Source organism: Piliocolobus tephrosceles, chromosome 1, assembly GCF_002776525.5.
Source record: "Piliocolobus tephrosceles isolate RC106 chromosome 1, ASM277652v3, whole genome shotgun sequence".
In the NCBI taxonomy this organism is placed as follows: domain Eukaryota; kingdom Metazoa; phylum Chordata; class Mammalia; order Primates; family Cercopithecidae; genus Piliocolobus; species Piliocolobus tephrosceles.
In genome coordinates this window covers 107927495-107946803 of record NC_045434.1, presented here as the reverse complement: position 1 = coordinate 107946803, position 19309 = coordinate 107927495, and the positions used below count along the sequence as shown (strand labels likewise).

Genomic DNA, 19309 nt, shown 5'->3' with positions numbered 1-19309 from the left:
AAAAACAAAAATTGGTAAGTGGGACCTAGTTAAAGGGCATCTGCACAGCAAAAGAAACTTTCAACAGACTAAACAGACAACCTACAGAATAGGAGAAAATATTTGCAAACTATGCATCCAACAAAAGTCTAATGTCCAGAATCTAATGGGAACTTAAATCAACAAGCAAAAAGCAAATAACCCCATTAAAAAGTGGGCAAAGGACAAGAACAGGCACTTCTCAAAATAAGACATACGCACAGCCAAAAGACATATTAAAAAATGCTCATCATCACTAATCATCAGAGAAATGCAAATCAAAGCCATAATGATATACCATCTCACATCAGTCAGAGTGGCTTTTATTAAAAAGTAAAAAAATAACAGATTTTGGTGGTGCTGCAGAGAAAAAAATGCTTGTACACTGTTGGTGGGAATGTAAATTAGTTCAGCCACTGTGGAAAGAAGTTTGGAGATTTATCAAAGAATTAAAAATAGAACCATTATTCAATCCAGTAATCTCATTACTAGGTACATACCCAAGGGAAAATACATTGTTCCACCAAAAAGACACATGCACGTGTATGTTCACTGCAGACATATTCATAATAGCAAAGACATAGAATCAACTCACATGTCCATCATTGGTGGACTGGTTAAAGAAAATGTGGTACATATACACTGTGGAATACTACACAGCCACAAGAAAGAATGATTTGATAGCACAACAGGGGAACTATTAGTCAATAATAATTTATTGTACACTTGAAAATAACTGAAAGAGCATAACCGGATTGTTTATAACACAAAGGATAAATGCTTGAGGGGACAAATACGAAATTTTCAATGATGTGATTATTATGCATTGAATACCTGTACCAAAATATCTATGTACCCCATAAATATATATGCCTACTATGTATCACAAAAATTAAAACTAAAAAAATGTAAAAAAGAGGTAAATGAAGAAGAAGAAATAACAAAATTATGTCTTTTGTAGCAAGACAGATGGAGTTGGAGGCCATTAACCTGAGTGAACTAATGCAGAAAGAGAAAATCAAATACTGCATGTTCTTATCTATAAGTGAGAGCTAAACATTGGGTAGACATGGACATAAAGATGAGAAAAATAGACACTGAGGACTACTAGATGGGGGAGAGAGGGAGGGAGGCAAAGGCTGAAAAACTACCTATTGAGTACTATGCTTGATACCTGGGTGACAAGCTTCAGTCATTCTCCAAACCTCAGCAGCATAGTTTGTAACAAACCTGCACATGGACCCCCTTATATAAAAGTTGAGAAAAAAGCCAAAAACAAAAAAGAAATTGAAAAGCACACAAAGGGTAAGACATCCATGTGCATGGATTGGAAGAATTAATACCACGAAAATGACTATACTTCCCAAGGAAATCTACAGATTCATGCAATTCTTGTCAAAATACCAACATCAATTTTCCAGAATTAGAATGAACAATCCTAAAATTTATATGGAACAAAAAAAAAAAAAAAAAAAAAGAAGCCTGAATAGCCAAAGTAATCCTGAGCAAAAACAACAAAACTGGAGGCATCACAGTATCTGACTTCAAAATATATTACAAGGCTGTAATAACCAAAACAGCATGGTATTAGTATAAAGAGACATATAGACAATGGAACAGAAGAGAGAATCCAGAAATAAATTCAAGTATTTACAGTCAACTGTTTTTTGACAAAAGTGCCAATAATATACACTGGGGAAAGGACACCCTCTTCAATAAATGATGCTGAGAAAATTGGGTATCTATATGCAGAAGAATGAAATTTCACTCCTAACTCTCAATATATACAAAAATTAAAGACTTCAATGTTAAGACCTCAAATTATAAAACTGTCAGGAGAAAACACAGGGAAAACACTTCAGAATGTTGGTCTAGCAAAGATTTTTATGGCCAAGACCTCAAAAGCACAGACAAAATGTACAAATGGGACTATGTTAAACCAAAGAGATTCTGCACAGCAAAGGAAACCATCAAGAGAGTGAAGAGACCACCTGTTGAATGGGAGAACATATTTGCAAGCTATTCATCCAAGAGACTAACATCCAGAATACACAAGGAACTCAAACTCAACAGTAAAAATAAAAACAATCTCATCAAAAAGTAGGCAAAGGACATGAATAGACATTTCTCAAGAGAAGATGTACAAGTGGCCAACAGGTATATGAAAAAATGCTCAACATTACTAATCATCAAAGATATGCAAATCAAACCACAGTGAGATATCTCACTTCAGTTAGAATGGCTATTATTAGAAACAGAAAAAGTAGCAGATGCTGCTGAGGATGTGGAGAAAAGAGAACTCTTATACACTGTTGGTAGGAATGTAAATTAGTATAGTCATTACGAGAAACAGTATGGATATCTCTCAAAAAACTAGAAATGGGCTGGGTGTGATGGCCTATAATCATACCTATAATCCCAGCACTTTGGGAGGCTGAAGTGGGAGGATCACTTGAGTCCAGGAGTTGGAGACCAGCCTGGGCAACATAGGGAGACGCTGTCACTACAAAAAGTTAGATTAAAAAACTAAAAATAGAACTACCATATGATCCAGCAATCCCATTACTGTGTATTTACCCAAAGCAAAATAAATCAGTGTATCAGAGGGTTACCTACACAAACATGTTTACTGCAGCACTATTCACAATAGCATAGATATGGAATCAACCTAAATGTCCATCAACAGACGAATGGATAAAGAAAATGTAGTATATATACACAGTGGAATACTACTCAGTCATAAAACGAATGAAATCCTGTCATTTCGGCCGGGCGTGGTGGCTCAAGCCTGTAATCCCAGCACTTTGGGAGGCCGAGATGGGCGGATCACAAGGTCAGGAGATCAAGACCATCCTGGCTAATACAGTGAAACCCTGTCTCTACTAAAAAAATACAAAAAAAACTAGCCGGGCGAGGTGGTGGGCGCCTGTAGTCCCAGCTACTCGGGAGGCTGAGGCAGGAGAATGGCATAAACCCAGAAGGCAGAACTTACAATGAGCTGAGATCCGGCCACTGCACTCCAGCCTGGGCGACAGAGCGAGACTCTGTCTCAAAAAAAAAAAAAAAAAAAAAAGAAATCCTGTCATTTGCAGCAACATGGATGGAACTAGAGGTCATGATGTTACGTGAAAGACGCCAGGCACAAAAAGACAGATATCATATGTTCTGACTCATGCAGGAGCTAAAAAAGTTGATCTCATGCAGGTGGAAGGCAGAATGATGGATACCAGAGGCAAGGAAGGGCATGAGGGTGGGAGAGGGGTAAGAAGAGAGGTTGGTTAAAGGGTACAAACATACCGTTAGATAGAAGTTATAACACTCCACAACAGAGGAGAGTAATTAGCAACAATGTGTTATATATTAAATATTTGAAAGTAGCTAGAAGAGAGTACTTGAAATGTTCTTAACATGTAGAAATGATTAATGCTAGGCCGGGCATGGTGGCTCACGCCTGTAATCCTAGCATACTGGGAGGCCAAGGTAGACGGATTACCTGAAGTCCGGTGTTCCAGATCAGCCTGGCCAACATGGTGAAACCCTGTCTCTCTACTACAAAAAGTACAAAAATTAGCTGGGTGTGATGGCATGCACCTGTAATCCCAGCTACTTGGGAGGCTGAGGCAGCAGAATTGCTTGAATCCGGGAGGCGGAGGTTGCAGTGAGCCAAGATCGCACCACTGCACCCCAATCTGGGCAACAGAGTGAGACACTGTCTTAAAAAAAAAAAAAAAAAGAATTAAGCCTTAAGGTGATGGATATCCCAAATGCCCTGACTGGATCATTACACTTTCTATTCATATAACAAACCAGGCAAGTCTAGCTTTGGTGTTTACAGCAGTGCATCTCTGAGCAAGTCACTTAGTCTCTCTGAATGTTGACCTTCTGGTCTGTAAGATCAGGAAAATACAAGGATTGGGAAAATGTATGTAAGGCATTTGGTACATATAGGCACCCAATAAATGGTTGTTATTTTGCAAAAATCACATCACTCATTTGTTTCCATTTTATTGTAAAATTTTTCAAACACACAGCAAAGTAGAAAGAATTTTACCTTGAATAGCTGCATACTAACCACCTAGATTCTACCATTAGCATTTTACTAAAATTGCTTCTTCACTTATCTGTCCATCTCTCCATTCTTCTATCTACCCATTAATCTATCCTATTTTAGTGATTCATTTTAGGTTGCAAGCATCAGTACGTTTTCCCCTAAATACTTTAGCATGCATATCATTAACTAGAGTTCAGTATTTCGTTAGCTTTTCCTTTTGATGTAAAATTTAGATACAGTGAAATGCATGAATCTTAAGAATACATTTGCTGGGTTTTGATGAATGTAAACACCTGTGTAATCCAAACACCCATCGAGAAAAATACAACATTTGTGTCACCACCGAAAGTTCCCTCATGCTGCTATAGCAAGATGTCCTAGACTGGGTGAAAAGGAGAAAAGAAAGAACGTTCCCTCATGATCCTTCCCAGTCCTTTCCTCTTTCACCCCTAGAAGTAACCATTGCTCAGATTTTTTTTTCCCTCTATTGATTACTTATTACAGAATGTCATTTAAGTAGGATCGCATGCAGGACAGTTGTTCAGGTGGCCTCAGACTGAGCCAGTTATTCCCCTTTTCTTGCTTGTAGTGCTCAAGGATAACTGTAGAATATGCTGCAAATGCAACATCTTGACATAAGGGGAAGCTGGCCAGAACAACCTGGGCTTTGTGCCTGTTCCCCACTACCCAGAAATAGGATTCCTTCAATTCTCTAGCCCAGTGTATCACACTACCCCTGGGTCTAAAACCCAGAGCAGGCTGCTTGCTGCCTTCAGCTGTAGTGCAAGTGAGGCATTCACAGTCAAACTCATCCACCCCAGGCAGTTTTCTGAGCCTTGTGGAACTGGGTCACAACCAATCCTAGGCTTCTGTTATCCTTGCTGCATTATCTGTAAGGAATAAACTCACTTCGTGTAATTTGTATGTGTGGCTCTTCTGTCTTACCAGACTCAGACAAGCAGTGTGCAGTGAACTTGCTTCTCATGATATAGTCTGTACTCTTACGTAAGGCTCCTTTCACTCAGCATAATGTTTTTGAAACTCATGTGATTAGTGTCCATTTTTTAAAAATTGCTAAGTAGTATTCTATTGTATGAACATGCCACCATTTGGCCATTATCTTGCTATTCATTTTAAATAAATACTGGTTACCTTCCTTTCCTTATGGTGGATCATCATGAACAGTATCAACTGCCATGAAACCCAACCTGAAGGGAATCGGCATCCCTGAGAAAAAACACTGAGCTGGTGGGAGACAACACTCCTTACACTGTACGATCTTCGGTTAGTTCTTTAGATATAGCATGATCAGAGACAGATTAGATTTTAATTTCCTCCAGGGAGATCCCTCACCTTGTCTTATTTTTATTCAGTGCATTTCCCCAGCTTCCTCCACCATGAAATGACTTGGAGCCAATTAAGAGCCTTCTGCTTCCTCATCAGTAATATTTATGACTATGGAAATGTTTATGATGCATGGAGAGAGCTTGGGTCAGGTAGGAGATCAAGCTTTTGCTGTCCTTGTAAATGGGATTTGTCTCCTGCTTGTTTTTGCCAGAGTTGTAAAATGGAAGAGTGCACATAGTATAGTTTAGGGTTGCTTTTTTTTTCCCATCTAACCTTTGCATTCAGGCTGTGGATTATTACTGACATTTGTGCTTGAAATGAAGGAGGCATTTTGGTTTTCTGGAGACTTTGGTCGTGTCACCCCCTTTTTCTGGGCCTGCCGTCAAACTCCCTGTCCAGGCTAGAGGTGTAACATGCTAGGGGAAGGCCTTTTTAAATCCAGTAACAGAAATTTCTGCAATCTGTATGAGGCTTAGGAGCTGCTGGAAGCCACCTAAATGCATAAATGTGGAACGGCCAGAGTCATTTTGTGTTTCTGGTAAAATTGCCAGGGAAGCAATTCTTTCACCCCAGTATCCATTTTTCTTTATCCTCCCTGCATGCCTTTATTCCCATCTCTCAGGAATTTCCTTTCTCCAAGTCTGAGGCCTCCACCTGGACTGGGAACCCATCCTCTGCTACTCAGACCTGGCCCATCTCTGTTGTTAAGAACTCCATTGTAAATGTGGCTTCTCCCTTCCCCCTTCCCCCACCGCCCCCAAACACTGTTTGCATCTCTCCTATAATACTAAAATATGTTTATAAAAATAAACATTTGTATCAGGAACTCACGTATCCAAACAGATCTATTTAGGAATGCCTCCTATGTGCCAAGTCGCCCTTTCACATGACTGCCCTCTTCTCTTCGCTTCTAGAAGTCTCGAAACCTGCACTCTCTGCCGTAGTTTCCCCACTCCTTAGTCCTTCGCAGCCTTGTCCATTCTTACCACTCTACTGAGAGAGTCCCAAAGGTTTCCATCGGCTTCTCAGCCGGCAGACAGGGCAGGCTGTCCTCAGTCTTGCCTCCTTCTGGTCCTGATAACCCTGTCACCTTCTGAGATGCAGCAACATCCCATCACTTCCCACAATCCTACCATTCTGCCTTTTCCTTTATTGGATTTTATTTTTCCTCCCACATCCTAAAGGTGGTCGTTTCTCAAAGTGATGTCCTTGAACCGACGTCATCCCTTCTCCAACCACAACTTCAGCTCTCCCTGTGGGCAGCTGCATCCTGAGTCTATGTCTAGCTCTAACCTCCCCTTGGATTTCAGACCCTAATTCCAAGTTGCTTTCTAGACAACTCTTCCTGAGTCACTTTACTCCTAAAACCAATCTTCTCTCCTAAGTGAAGAGGTATAAAACATGGCTTCTGCCCCCAGGAGCTCATAATTTAGTCAGAGACACACATGAAGATTTCGAAATGTTCTGTAACAAACCCTGAGAGCTAATTAACATGAAAGGTGATGTTATAATGAGAGTCATGCCACATGACAAAATGTTAAGGAGTGGGACTATCACCCTGTTCTTACTCACAGGGGAGAGAAGTTGTGGGCTCCACTGCCCAGGAATGGTCTTACAGAATCTGGAGCCCATCAGTGAGGAGGAACAGAAAGGGGTGTTCATTCCAGACATGCACGGGAAGGAAGGACCCTTCAAAGAACGTTCTTTCAACCTACATTCAGCCACACTGGGCATGATGCTTCTTGACCTGAGGTGGAACTGCTCCCTTAGGGAGATTTTGGAGGCCCTTTTGTTAATTGTTACAATGACTGGGGGATGCTAGCAGCATTTAGCACCTGGAACTCAGAAATGATGAATGCCCTGCAATGAGCAGGTTAGTCCCATGTCTAGCCAGTAGTGCCTAGGGTGAACAACAACACATGTGGGGTAATGGGAAATTGACTCTTCCCTGTCCTCTCCATGCTCCCAAGAACTCCATTCTGGCTTGTGAAAAACCAGTAATGGAATTACCCATATATGAAAGTAACTAATGCCCAACAGACAAACCAAACAGGTGCCTAGGGCACTAGCAAACTGAGAGACAGAAGGGTAAGTTCAGCTGTAATGAGCTTATTCACAATTTTGCAGGCAGAAAATCTAGAAAGTTGCTTTTCAAAATTTTAGCATAAACTTTAATGTTAAAGCAAAAAGTAAAATTTTATTTTGAATTTCATGTGCTGTAAAATTTTATTTTGAATTTCATGTGCGAGTCCCTGTAAACTTGTCAGTGCTTAGGGCAATAAAGACATTAATCAGGTTGCAGGAGTATCCCATAAAAAAGCTATAAATGTGTGATTGAGGAGTTGCTGGAAATATTCACGATGCTGACAAGGCTCATCTCAGGAAGGCAAGACTGAAAAGGAGTGTAATTAGGAAATTTAACCAGTGGAGCTCTATGTTGTCTGGGGGAAGACAGTAAACAGATGATGAGAGACCAGTCACTGGTCTGTTGGTCAACAAATAATTATCCACTAACTACGGTGTCCCAGGCACTGGGCTGGGCACGGGGATACAGTGGAGAACAAGACAAGTCCCTCCCTTCAGTGTGTTTACATTCTGGGGTGGGGGAGGGGAAAACAGACAAAAATACCACAGACACAGACCCATTCATACACACCCAGACAGACATGCAGATGATCACAGGTCAGCGGAAAGCCTAGAGAACAGCCAGTCAGAACCATTTTGCAGGTTTTTCCAGCCCTCTCAGGGGAGGTCAGTGGCCACTTGATGATGAGATCCCTAGGTCTCAGCAGGGTTGGTGGAACTTTGAGGCTACCTACCTTCCCTTGTCCCTGCACACCCTGTCCTAGCCCAAGGCGCTGAACTTGGCAGTGTCATCCTGTGTGGGACAGCATGGTGGGGGGCACCCAGCGCTAGGAAAATCCCCAGGGTCAGAGCTGGGAAATCTGAGCCCTACTCAAGTCTGGGTGGCTAGAAGCAGAACTTGACCAGGGAGACGAGGCCTAGGAAGATCCTGATTGCTCACCAGGTAAATGGCTGGAGCATGTGTTCTTGCCTTATTAGCTGTTGGGCTTGCAGGGGTGTGGTCTGATTTAAGGGAACTGGGAACTATTTTATGAACAATTCAGCCTGGTGTCAGGTGTGTGACTCAGAGTCCCAATAGGAAACAGATATCATACTCATTAGAGTAACTCAAGGAGGGTGAGCTGAACAAAGGTGTGGGTGAAGTGGTGGGAACCAGAAGGGCTGTTGGGGTGTTTCTGCAGCCTGTAAGCTGAGCTGTAACCACTCCAGGCCCAAGTGAAGGGGGAGGGAGTGGACATTGAAATGAGGAAGTAAAAAAGTCATGTAGAGGAAGGTAGAGATGACAGGGTTACCTTGAGAGAGACTAAGGAGCAAAGCTAGCCTTGGGCCTCCTCATGGGGAGGCAAGGTCCTCATGGGGGACCTTGTTCTTCTGCTCCGCAGTATTCGTGGGCTTCCCGTTGGCCAAACCCAGTGAGAAGTCAGAGGACAGAGTGAGCAGAAAATAAGCAGCGCATGGTGACCAGTAGCCAAGGGTGCAGACAGTCCTGTAACACCATCCATTGTAAACCAGGAACCCAGTCTCCCAAGAGGTTAGCTAGCTTTAGGAAGAAAGAGAAACTATGCACCAGCCTGGCACCTGCCCTGATGTGACTCTATCTTGCCTACCTAACTCCATCAGGTACACAATGTTCCCCTTTGGAGCTGTCTACTTCTTTCTCCCCATGCCACACCACCTGTGGCCACCACCCTCTCTTGCCTGAATTTCTCTAACAGCTTTGCCATCTCATCCAGTCCTCTCTTGACCATGCAACCATATCTTTCCAACGTGCTGGCCTGGGCCTATCATTTCCTTCCCCAACACCACCTCACCACAGCATCCAAATGAAATCCACACAGCTTACCATGGCTTATGAGGTCCTTCATGGTCTCACTCTGGTTTACATTTCCAGCCTCATTTCTTGCCAATTCTCAATCTCCCCTCAACAAAACAATCTCCCCTCCTCAAATCCATCCCACTATGGTCCAGCCATACAGAACTGCTCGCTGATCTCTCTTTGACTCCAGGGCCTTTGCACATGGTTATTTCTCCACCTGAAAGTCAGGAAGTCGATTCTAAACTAACTCTTTCTCATTCCTCATTCCTCTGTTGCTGGTTGGGCTAGACAAGGGTTCTGTGCTGTTCTTATATGCTCCCATAGCACTCTGGCCCTGCTCAAATAATAATTTTTAAAAATTAATTCAATAGATATTTACTGAGTACCTGTAATGCACCAAGCCCTTCCCACCTCAGGGCCTTCTCCCATGCTGTTTTTCCACTTGCACATTCATCCTTTTACTCTTCGTCTGGGTAACTCTTACATATTCTTTGAGTCTCTGCTGAAACGTTATTTCCTGCAAGAGGTCCCCACCCCTTTTCTCTCCCACAGCATCCCATATGACTTTGTTTATTTGATGTCTGTCTCCTTCTCTCCACGTGGGAAGGGGCCAGGTCTGTTTTATCCATGATTGTGTTCCCATCCCTAGCTCAGAACCTGGCATGCAGCAGGCACTGGTTACATACGTGGTAAAGGAGGGAGGCAACAGGGTTCGCCCATTAGACCATGACAAGGAATAAAGAATTATATGTTCCAGGGGTGAACTCAGGTTTTGCAGAGCCTGAAGCTTAGACAATCTGAGGGTTCTCTTTTAAGAAAAATACAAAATTACAAAAACAAAATTAGGCAGGAAAGTGGACCTTTATGTAGATTGGGGATAGAAATAATAAATTGTAAAGCCTTTAAGGTGGAAAAATACTTCAAATATCACAAAATACAGAAAAATATGTTTTGTTAACTGCCTAGCACACTGCAATAAGTCTCCACATTTTTTGGCTGAATAATACTCTTTTATTGCCTCTTCATATGCAACGATTCTGTAATATTTTCTATATAGAGAATGGAATGAGAATTAAGTCCTCTGGCATAATAATTATATTTATGATTGATGTGATGCATAAACACATGTGACCACAGCCAGACATACTTGTTGTTTGCAGCACTGCTACAGTTTGTATCCTACAAACACAGGAATTCTGATACATTATATTCGGCATTTTAAAAAGGGGGAAAAAAGGAAAGCATGTAATTGTATCACCGCAGAACTCAATATATATATATGCCTAAGGTATATGACTACGTATCAGGGAGAACTGGATTCTGCACTTACAATCTTACATGTCTGATGATTGGAAGAATTTCCTACAGACTAGCTTTTGGCTCTATACAGTTCAAATCTTGTTTCTCCTCTATTACCCACATGCTTCCAGGGCCAGGCTGCATAGGATGCTCGCAAATCTCATATAGTCTTTGGCCCTGCATTTGAGTGTCATAATGCCAGGTAAGTCGGCACCATGGGCAGTAAGCGTGTTTCTGGGAGCCATTTCTGCACTGAGATGACTAGCAAAAACCAACTCTACACAAAAGTGACTGCAAACCACCTAGATACGTCCCATAAAACAACTGTATCCCCAGCTTAACTTCCCCCTAGCCAGATCGCAAAAATGTCCATGGCCACTTCAGTTCTGGGCAACATGAGGGGGAGTGTGACAGAGGGGAAGTCTGAGTGGAAAGAGATAGCAGTCTTAACTGAGTGTGGTTCAAATGGCTGACTTTGGCAAGTTTCACAAAACATGTGATCGCCACAAACACATTACTAGGGTCCCCTTCGGAGCTTGTCCTAATAGGCGGCCCTAAAGCTTAAGTTTTATTAACTTCATGGTAAATTTGCCGCTGCCTGTATCGTATTATTATGTGTGACCCCTGGCACCACATCTGGCACATAGTAGTTGCTTAATGAATATATGCTGAGTAAGGAGAAGTGTTGCTTCGCCTCATTACCCAGGAGATAGTCTCTTCCCCCACTAGATCTCATCTCTTTATTGAAAGCTGGTGCTCAGAATAGTTGATAAGACTTACTGGAGGCACTGGGAGGAGAAAGAAAGGGACCGCTTGGTGGGATAGGCTTTCCCATCTCCTCATCGCCGGGCAAATAAACTGACGCCAACACATCAGCTGCCCTCATTAGCAGGGAAGCGGCCCTGGCTGCCCTCTTGGGGTCATTCTAATTGGCTCTAATCAGGGAAAGCCAGGTCTGGGCTTTATAAAGTGACAGCAGCTCCACTGTTAGAAGAGCAGGTAGAAAGGTCACACTGGAAACACCATTTCCAAGCACAGAGTAATTACAACTCATTCTGGCTTTCGCAGCTATGCAGAGGAATCTTTATTTGTCTAGCCCTGTTGATAGTGGCCTTCCGGCTTCCTGCTTCCTGCTTCCATTTTCTTCCTTGTTGTGAGGCAGCTGAACTTTGGGATCCCACACACTTTTTTCTTCACGGCCTTGGGTCCAGCAAGAAGAAAAACTCTGGATTCCTAAGGGGCTGACACTAGGGGTCTCTGGTGCTGAAGAATTAGTCTAAAATTCTAGGGTAAGGAGAGTAGGCTATGTTCTAGACAAGCGAGACTCTTCGGAGGACCGTGGTTTAAATGTGCTGGTGCCTGAGAAGCAAATACACTTCATACTCTAGCAGCCATTTGGCACGTCCACATTGTATGCTGTATTCTCGGCAAAACCTTCCCGGACCCCCAGGCAGTGAGCCACTCCTCTGGGCTCCCACAACATTGCGCCCATGTCTCTATTACACGATTCACTGCATTGTCTTTCACTTATTAGCTTAGCCATCTGTCTTCCAAGATGGACTGCCAGCTCCTCAAGGGCACTAACCAAGCCTCATTCATATTTATATTTTTGGTTTATTCCCTCGCACAGAGCCTAGCACTTGGGACATACTGACTGACTCCTCAAAGGAAGGGAATGGAAGACACTGGTAATAAGATGAACCAGGAGCTTCCAGATAGCTGAATACATGGAGGGTGGTGCGCCCTCTCTGAGAGGACACAGAAGCTCCATGCTCCTATCCCCAAATCACGTTCTGTGTCTCTTCATCTGTATCCTTTATAATAAACCAGTAAACATAAGGTCTATAAGAAAGTAATAGGGTTCAGTGATGTCATAAGGGCGAGGCCTTATCCCAAAGGACCGTTGTCCTCATGAGAAGAGGACAAGACACCAGGGAACCTTCTCTCCACACAAGCATAGCCAAGAGGCCATAGGAAGACGCAGCCAGAAGGCAGCCAACCACCATGAGGGAAGACAGCCCTCATCAGAAACCAACCCCGGTGGCGTATTGATATTGGATATAGCCTCTAGAAATGTGAGAAAATAATTTTTTTTTTTTTTTAAAGACGAACTGGTGTGGGCATAGAGTTTTACAGTAGAAATAGCACGTCAAAGAGGTTAAGTTTGGTCTTGGGAGCAAACTGGTTCAAATTCCAGTTCCACCACTATGTTAATGAGGATTAGGTTTGGCTATAAATGACAAACCCCAAAACAATAGCAGCTTAAGCAAGTTAGATGTTTACTTTTCTCTTTCATGTAAAATTTTGGAGGTGGCCAACTCAAGATTCCCAAGTTAGCTCCAGCGTGACCTCAGGGACCAAGGCTCCTGCTCCCCTGCGGCTCTGCTGTTGATGGCCTTGATCACATCATGACACTGGCTGGCACCCTCTGGCTCAAGCTGTCATGTCTGCATTTCAGCAGCGGAGAGAATGCTGAGAGTTCCAGGAAGCCACGCATTCCGCTTTTGCTTATATCCTATTGCCCACGATTTAGTCACAAGGACACCTAGCTTCAACAGTCTGGAGAATGTAGTCATAACTCCAGAAGGCCACATGCTCAGCTAAAAATGAGGGTCTATTACTGTACAAGAAGGAGAAATTAGATTTTAGAGGAAAATAGCCTCTGTCACACTAGCTGTGTGACTTTGGGGAAATGAATGAATCTCTCTGATTCAGTTTCCTCATTCAAGAGTTAGAATAATGCAAGCAAACACCTTAGCAAAGTGCCTTGCATTGATGAAGGGTTGAGCTATTATTTTCCTTTGGTTGTGGCTAGGCTGGCAGGTGGCAGGATCCCTCACAGGGAGCGTGTACACGTAAGCCTGCCCAAATCTGAGTTTTTATTCGTGCGACTTACCAGCTCTGTGACTTGGGGTTACTTGACCTTTCTGAACCTTAGTTTTCTCATTTATAGAATGGAGGCAGCAATAATCCTTTCTTTATAGGGTTCTTGTGAGGATTATTTCAGATATCATATGTAAAGCATTTCGTAGAGTACTAAGCAAGAAACTCTCTAAGTGCTGGCTTCTTTTATTATTACTAGTTAAGACAATCCCTGAGTGACCTTGAGATTGACCATGAAGAGGATGCTGGAGAAGGTTCCATAGGATTCTGCCTGGCCACTAGACTCCAAAATTCAACTCGTTCTAAGGGGCGGGACTGATGCTGTAACCAGGAGGCAATAAATTAACTTGGCCTCCAGTGACTGTATTAGTACGCTTGCATTTTGAATCCTCTCCAAACACAGCTGACCTTAAACGCAACGGGAACATCCTCTGCCTTCCTGCACGTTTTCACTCCCTCAAACTGTCAGCAATTCTCATCTACAGGGTGCCTTTCCCAAAGGGCTCAGGCAAGAAGCACCAGGATGAGGAGTCTAAAGCCAGAAGGAATTTCTGGTCCCAGTAGGACCTGGAGGGCTGTGCCCAGGCTGTGTATAGGCTGCGACTGCCTGTCCCCTCAGGCAGAAGTTGCAGAGGAGCAGAAAATAAGCCTGGATCAGGTGACCCAGACTTCAGCTTGATGAAACAAGCAAAACACACTATTTCTCTTTAGCTCAGCTCCTGGGATTAGCGGTTAGGTCCCCAGAGTACACTGGGTGTTTATTCTCGGAGACCCGAAGCTCCAAGGAGCAGCAAGAGTCGGAGGCACAGGGCCTCCCCAGGTAGCTCATTGTTCTACTTCTTGCAGAAGCCAAATTGGGATCCTCTGCCATATACCCTTCATGTTCACAGGCTGCTTCTCAATTTAGCACCAGCTGAGCAACTGCCAGGGGTCCCTGAGAGACAGGAAAAACTGGGTGGGAAATGGACGACTGCGGCCCTGCTGTCTCCCAGGCTTCCAGGCTCCCAGGGCACCCTTCTCACTCAGTCCTACTGACCACCATAGTGACTGCTCCATCAGTTATCATGGCCGCTCGGCAACCTACCTGTAAACGAAGCCACTGTTTGATCCCAGAAAACTCCCAGTTAAATCACAAATCTGCTGTTTTTCTGAAGTCTGCGAAGAGGATGTATCACCTGAAGCGAAAAATGGTAAACAACCTAAATGACTAAGGGAAAGGGATTGGTTGCACAAACGATGGTTCCATCATTTCAAGTAATATTAGGTAGCCATTAAAAAATATAAATCATTTTTCTGAGGATCCGGCAAGATGGCAGAGGTAGAGCAGAAGAAGAAGCGGACCTTCCGCAAGTTCACCTACCGCAGCGTGGACCTCGAGCAGCTGCTGGACACGTCCTACGAGCAGCTAACACAGCTGTACAGTGCGCGCCAGCGGCTGCGGCTGACTCTGGGCCTGCGGCGGAAGCAGCGTTCGCTGCTAAAACGCCTGCGCGAGGCCAAGAAGGAGGGACCGCCCATGGAGAAGCCGGAAGTGGTGAAGACTCACCTGCGGGTCATGATCATCCTGCCCGAGATGGTGGGCGTCTACAACGGACCTTCAACCAGGTGGAGATCAAGCCGGAGATGATCAGCCACTACCTGGGCGAGTTCTCCATTACCTACAAGCCCGTGAAGCACAGCCAGCCCGGCTTCAGGGCCACCCACTCCTCCTGCTTCATCCCCCTCAAGTAGTTGCTCAGCTAATAAACGCACACATGTCTCAAAAAAAAGTAAATAAATAAATAAATAAAAATATATATAATCATCAGGATATATATATATATATAAAATCATGAGGATATATATATAAAAATTCATGAGGATTATGTGGTGACGTGGAAATATGGTTATATTATGATGTTCAGTGAAAATACAAAATCTCATCTCTGCCATGAGTGCAGTGGTAAAACCTATATGTACATCTGGATAAAGAAAAACACACCAAAAAAGGGAAAAAATGGGGTGGGAGGATGGTAGCTACAATTTCCTCTCTCATGTATTCTGGTATCTATTCCTGCTGTTTGTGCACTGAGTAAGAAAATCATTTTAAAATCTTGCTCACTAACCTATCATGCACTTTCACCTTCCCCTAAAGAGGAAAAAGCCTCATTCACTGAAATTTGCTAGTGTAGCTCCTTTGCTTAGTTTGATATCAACTTTTCAATCAATATTCTCAGGAAAAGATATGATTATTTTAAGTTGAAAGCAAACCACAGATGAACTCAGTTCCCTGGTCAATTCTCCTCCCAGTAGGTGGTGACAGTTAAAAGCAGCTCCTTAAGGGTCAAAAACAGCTCCTTAAGAGCCAAACCCTGCAGTGAGGCCTGTAAACAACTTAGATTCTTCAGGTGCTCTCAGCGTTTGAATTCCTGGCTCACCTGCGGCAGGCTCACCTGAAGTAGACATTAGAGGTGGGGCTGTTCTGCACCAGGAACAAAGCTACTCAGAAATTCTTGGCTCTTTGAATTTGGCTGAGTGAACAGGAAAAAGTAAGAAATCATCATTTTAAAATGACCCAGAATTTCAGGAGCCACTTTAATGCCATTCCTGCCACCAACTCATTGTGTAAGCCTAAGCACATCACTCAGCCACTCTCCAGACTAAGGGAACAGATTGTAGCCTGCCTGTAAATGGCTGATGGACAGAAAAACATGAAAATGATGGTGCTAAGCACTTTGCAAATAGGAAACAGAGTCCATTTGAAAGAACCTGGGATCTGGAGTCAAAAAGTCTCCAAGCCAAGCCAAGATCTGCCACGCATGAACACTGGGATGTTAGGCTATTAGTTTCTGAGTCTGTTTCCTCAGTAAAATGGGGATAATACTCTATGCAACTGGATTGTTTTGACATTTAAGTGAGTTTATGAGAAAAAGCTTTGTAAATTGTAAGGCACATGTATTAGTTTTTAGGATTGCCATAATAAAATTCCACAGACTGTGTGGTTTAAACAACAGAAATTAATTTTTTTTTTTTCACAGTTCATGAGGCCAGAAGCCTGAGATTACGGTGTCAGCAGGGTTGGTTTCTTGTGAGGCCTCTCTCTTTGGCTTACAGACAGCCACCTTCTCTCTGTGTCTTCCCATGATCTTTCTTGATGTGTGTCCGTGTCCTAGTCTCCTCTTCCTGTAAGGACACCAGTCATATGGAATTAGGTTCCACCCAAATGACCTCATTTTAACTTCATTACCTCTTAGAAGACCCTATCTCCAAATACAGACATATTTTATTTGTATTATTTTACTTGGCTTTATTATGCTTCACAGAAATTGCTTTTTTTCAAAAATTGAGGGTTTGTGGCAACCAGCATTGAGCAAGTCTATTGGCATCATTTTTCCAAATACATGTGCTCACTTCATGGCTTTGTGTCACATTTTGGTAATTCTCATAATATTTCAGACTTGCTCATTATTGTTTCTGTTATGATAATCTGTGATAAGTGATACTTGATGTTACTATTATAATTGTTTTGGGGTGCCATGGACTGTACCTATATAAAATGGCAAACTTAATTGATGAATTTGTGTGTTCTGATTGCTCCACTGATTGGCTGTTCCCCAGTCTCTCCCTCTCCTTGGGCCTCCCTGTTCCCTGAGACACAATATTATTGAAACTAGGCCAATTAGTAATCCTAATATGACCTCTAAGTGTTCAAGTGAAAAGAAGAGTTGCATGTCTCTTTCCACCAAAAGCTAGAAGGAAGGCATGTCAAAAGCTGAGATAGGCCAAAAGCTAGGCCTCTTGTGCCAAACAGTTAACCAAGTTGTGAGTGCAAAGGAAAAGTTCTTGAAGGAAATTAAAAGTGCTACTCCAGTGAACACACAAATTATAAGAAAGCAAAACAGCCGCTGGGTGTGGTGGCTCACACCTGTAATCCCAGCATTTTGGGAGGCTGAGGTGGATGGATCACGAGGTTAGGAGTTCAAGACCAGCCTGGCCAACATGGTGAAACTCCGTCTCTACTAAAAATACAAAAAAATTAGCTGGGCACAATGGCAGATCAGGAGTTCGAGACCAGCCTGACCAACATGGAGAAACTCTATCTCTATTAAAAATACGAAATTAGCTGGGCGTGGTGGCACATGCCTATAATCCCAGCTACTTAAGAGTCTGAGGCAGGAGAATCACTTGAACCCGGGTAGAGGAGGTTGCAGTGAGCCAAGATCGCACCACTGCACTCCAGCCTGGGCAACAGAGTGAGACTCCATCACAAAAGAAAAAAAAAAAAAAAGCCAAACAGCCTTATTGCCGATATGGAGAAAGTTTGAGGGGCCTGCATAGAGAATCAAACCAGCTACAATATTCCCTTAAGCCAAAGCCTAATGTACAGCAAGGTCCTAACTCTCTTCCATTCTGTGAAGGCTAAGAGAGCTGAGGAAGATGCAGAAGAAAAGTCTGAAGCTAGCAGAGGTTGTTTCATGAGATTTCAGGAAGGAAGCCATCTCTAAAACATAAAAGTTCCAGGTGAAGCAGCAAGTGCTGATGTAGAAGCTGCAGCAACTTATCCAGAAGATCTGGCTAAGATTATTGATGAAGGAGCCTGTGTTAAACAACAGATTTTCAATATAGATGAAACAGTCTTGTATTAGAAGATGCCATCTAGAACTTCACAGCTGGAAAGGAGAAGTCAATGCCTGGCTTCAAAGTTTCAAAGGACGGGCTGATTCTCTTGTTAAGCCCTTAATGACTAAGCGGCTAGTGACTTTAAGTTAAAGTCAATGCTTACTTACCATTCCAGAAGTCCTAGGGCCTTTGAGAATTGTGCTATTCTACTCAGCCTATGCTCTAGAAATTGGACAACAAAGCCTGGATGACAGCATATTTATTTATAGCATGGTTTACTGAATACAGTTGACCCATGAACAATCCAGAGGTTAGGGACACTGACCCCCACCACAGTCAAAATTTGTGGATAACTTTTGACTCCCTCAAACTTAAGTACTGATAGTTTACTGTTGACCAGAAGTCTTACCAATGATACAAATAGTCGATAATACATATTTTGTATGTTATATGTGTTATATACTGCATTCTTACAACAGAGCAAGCTAGAGAAAATAAAATGTTAGTAAGAACATAATAAGAAAGAGAAAATGTGTTTATTATTCATAAAGATGGAAGTGGATCATCATAAAGGTCTTCATCCTTGCTGTCTTCATGTTAAGTAGGCTGAGGAGGAGGAAGAGGAAGGGTTGATCTTGCTGTCTCAGAGGTGGCAAAGGTGGAAGAGGTGGCAGAGATGGAAAGTGAGGCAGAAGAGGCAGGCACGCTCAGTGTAACTTTTACTGAAAAAAATCCATGGATAAGTGAACCTGCATAGTTCAAATCTGTGTTGTTCAAGGGCCAGTTGTATATTAAGCCCACTGTTGCGACCTACTGCTCAGAAAAAAAAGATTTCTTTCCAAATATTACCGTTTATTGACAGTGTACTTTGACATTCAAGATCTCTGATAGAGATGTACAAGGAGATTAATGTTTTTATGTCTGCTAACACAACATCCATTCTGCAGCCCATTGATCAAGGAGTCATTTTGACTTTCAAGTCTTGTAATTTAAGAAATACATTTTGTAAGGCTATAGCTGCCCCAGATAGTGATTCCTCTGATGGATCTGGGCAAAGTAAAATTGAAAATCTTCTGAAAAGCATTCACCATTCTAGATGTCACTAAGGATATTTGTGATTCGTGGGAGGAGGTCAAAATATGAACATTAGCAGGAGTTAGGAAGTGTCTTGTTTTTCTAAGACCAGCCGAGCGGGCGCAAAAGAACCAGCG

General features: G+C 42.9%; 1 long non-coding RNA gene and 1 pseudogene across 1 annotated transcript in view; one reads left to right on the top strand and one right to left on the bottom strand.

Annotated features, from left to right (window-relative positions):
- Positions 1-12779: 12779 nt before the first annotated feature.
- Positions 12780-19309, bottom strand: part of LOC111555981 — an 11426-nt gene continuing 4896 nt past the window's right edge. The window contains exon 3 of the long non-coding RNA XR_002735692.1: positions 12780-14674. This is a non-coding gene — a long non-coding RNA (uncharacterized LOC111555981). The remainder of the gene's footprint in view (positions 14675-19309) is intronic.
- Positions 14808-15230, top strand: LOC111555980 (annotated as a pseudogene).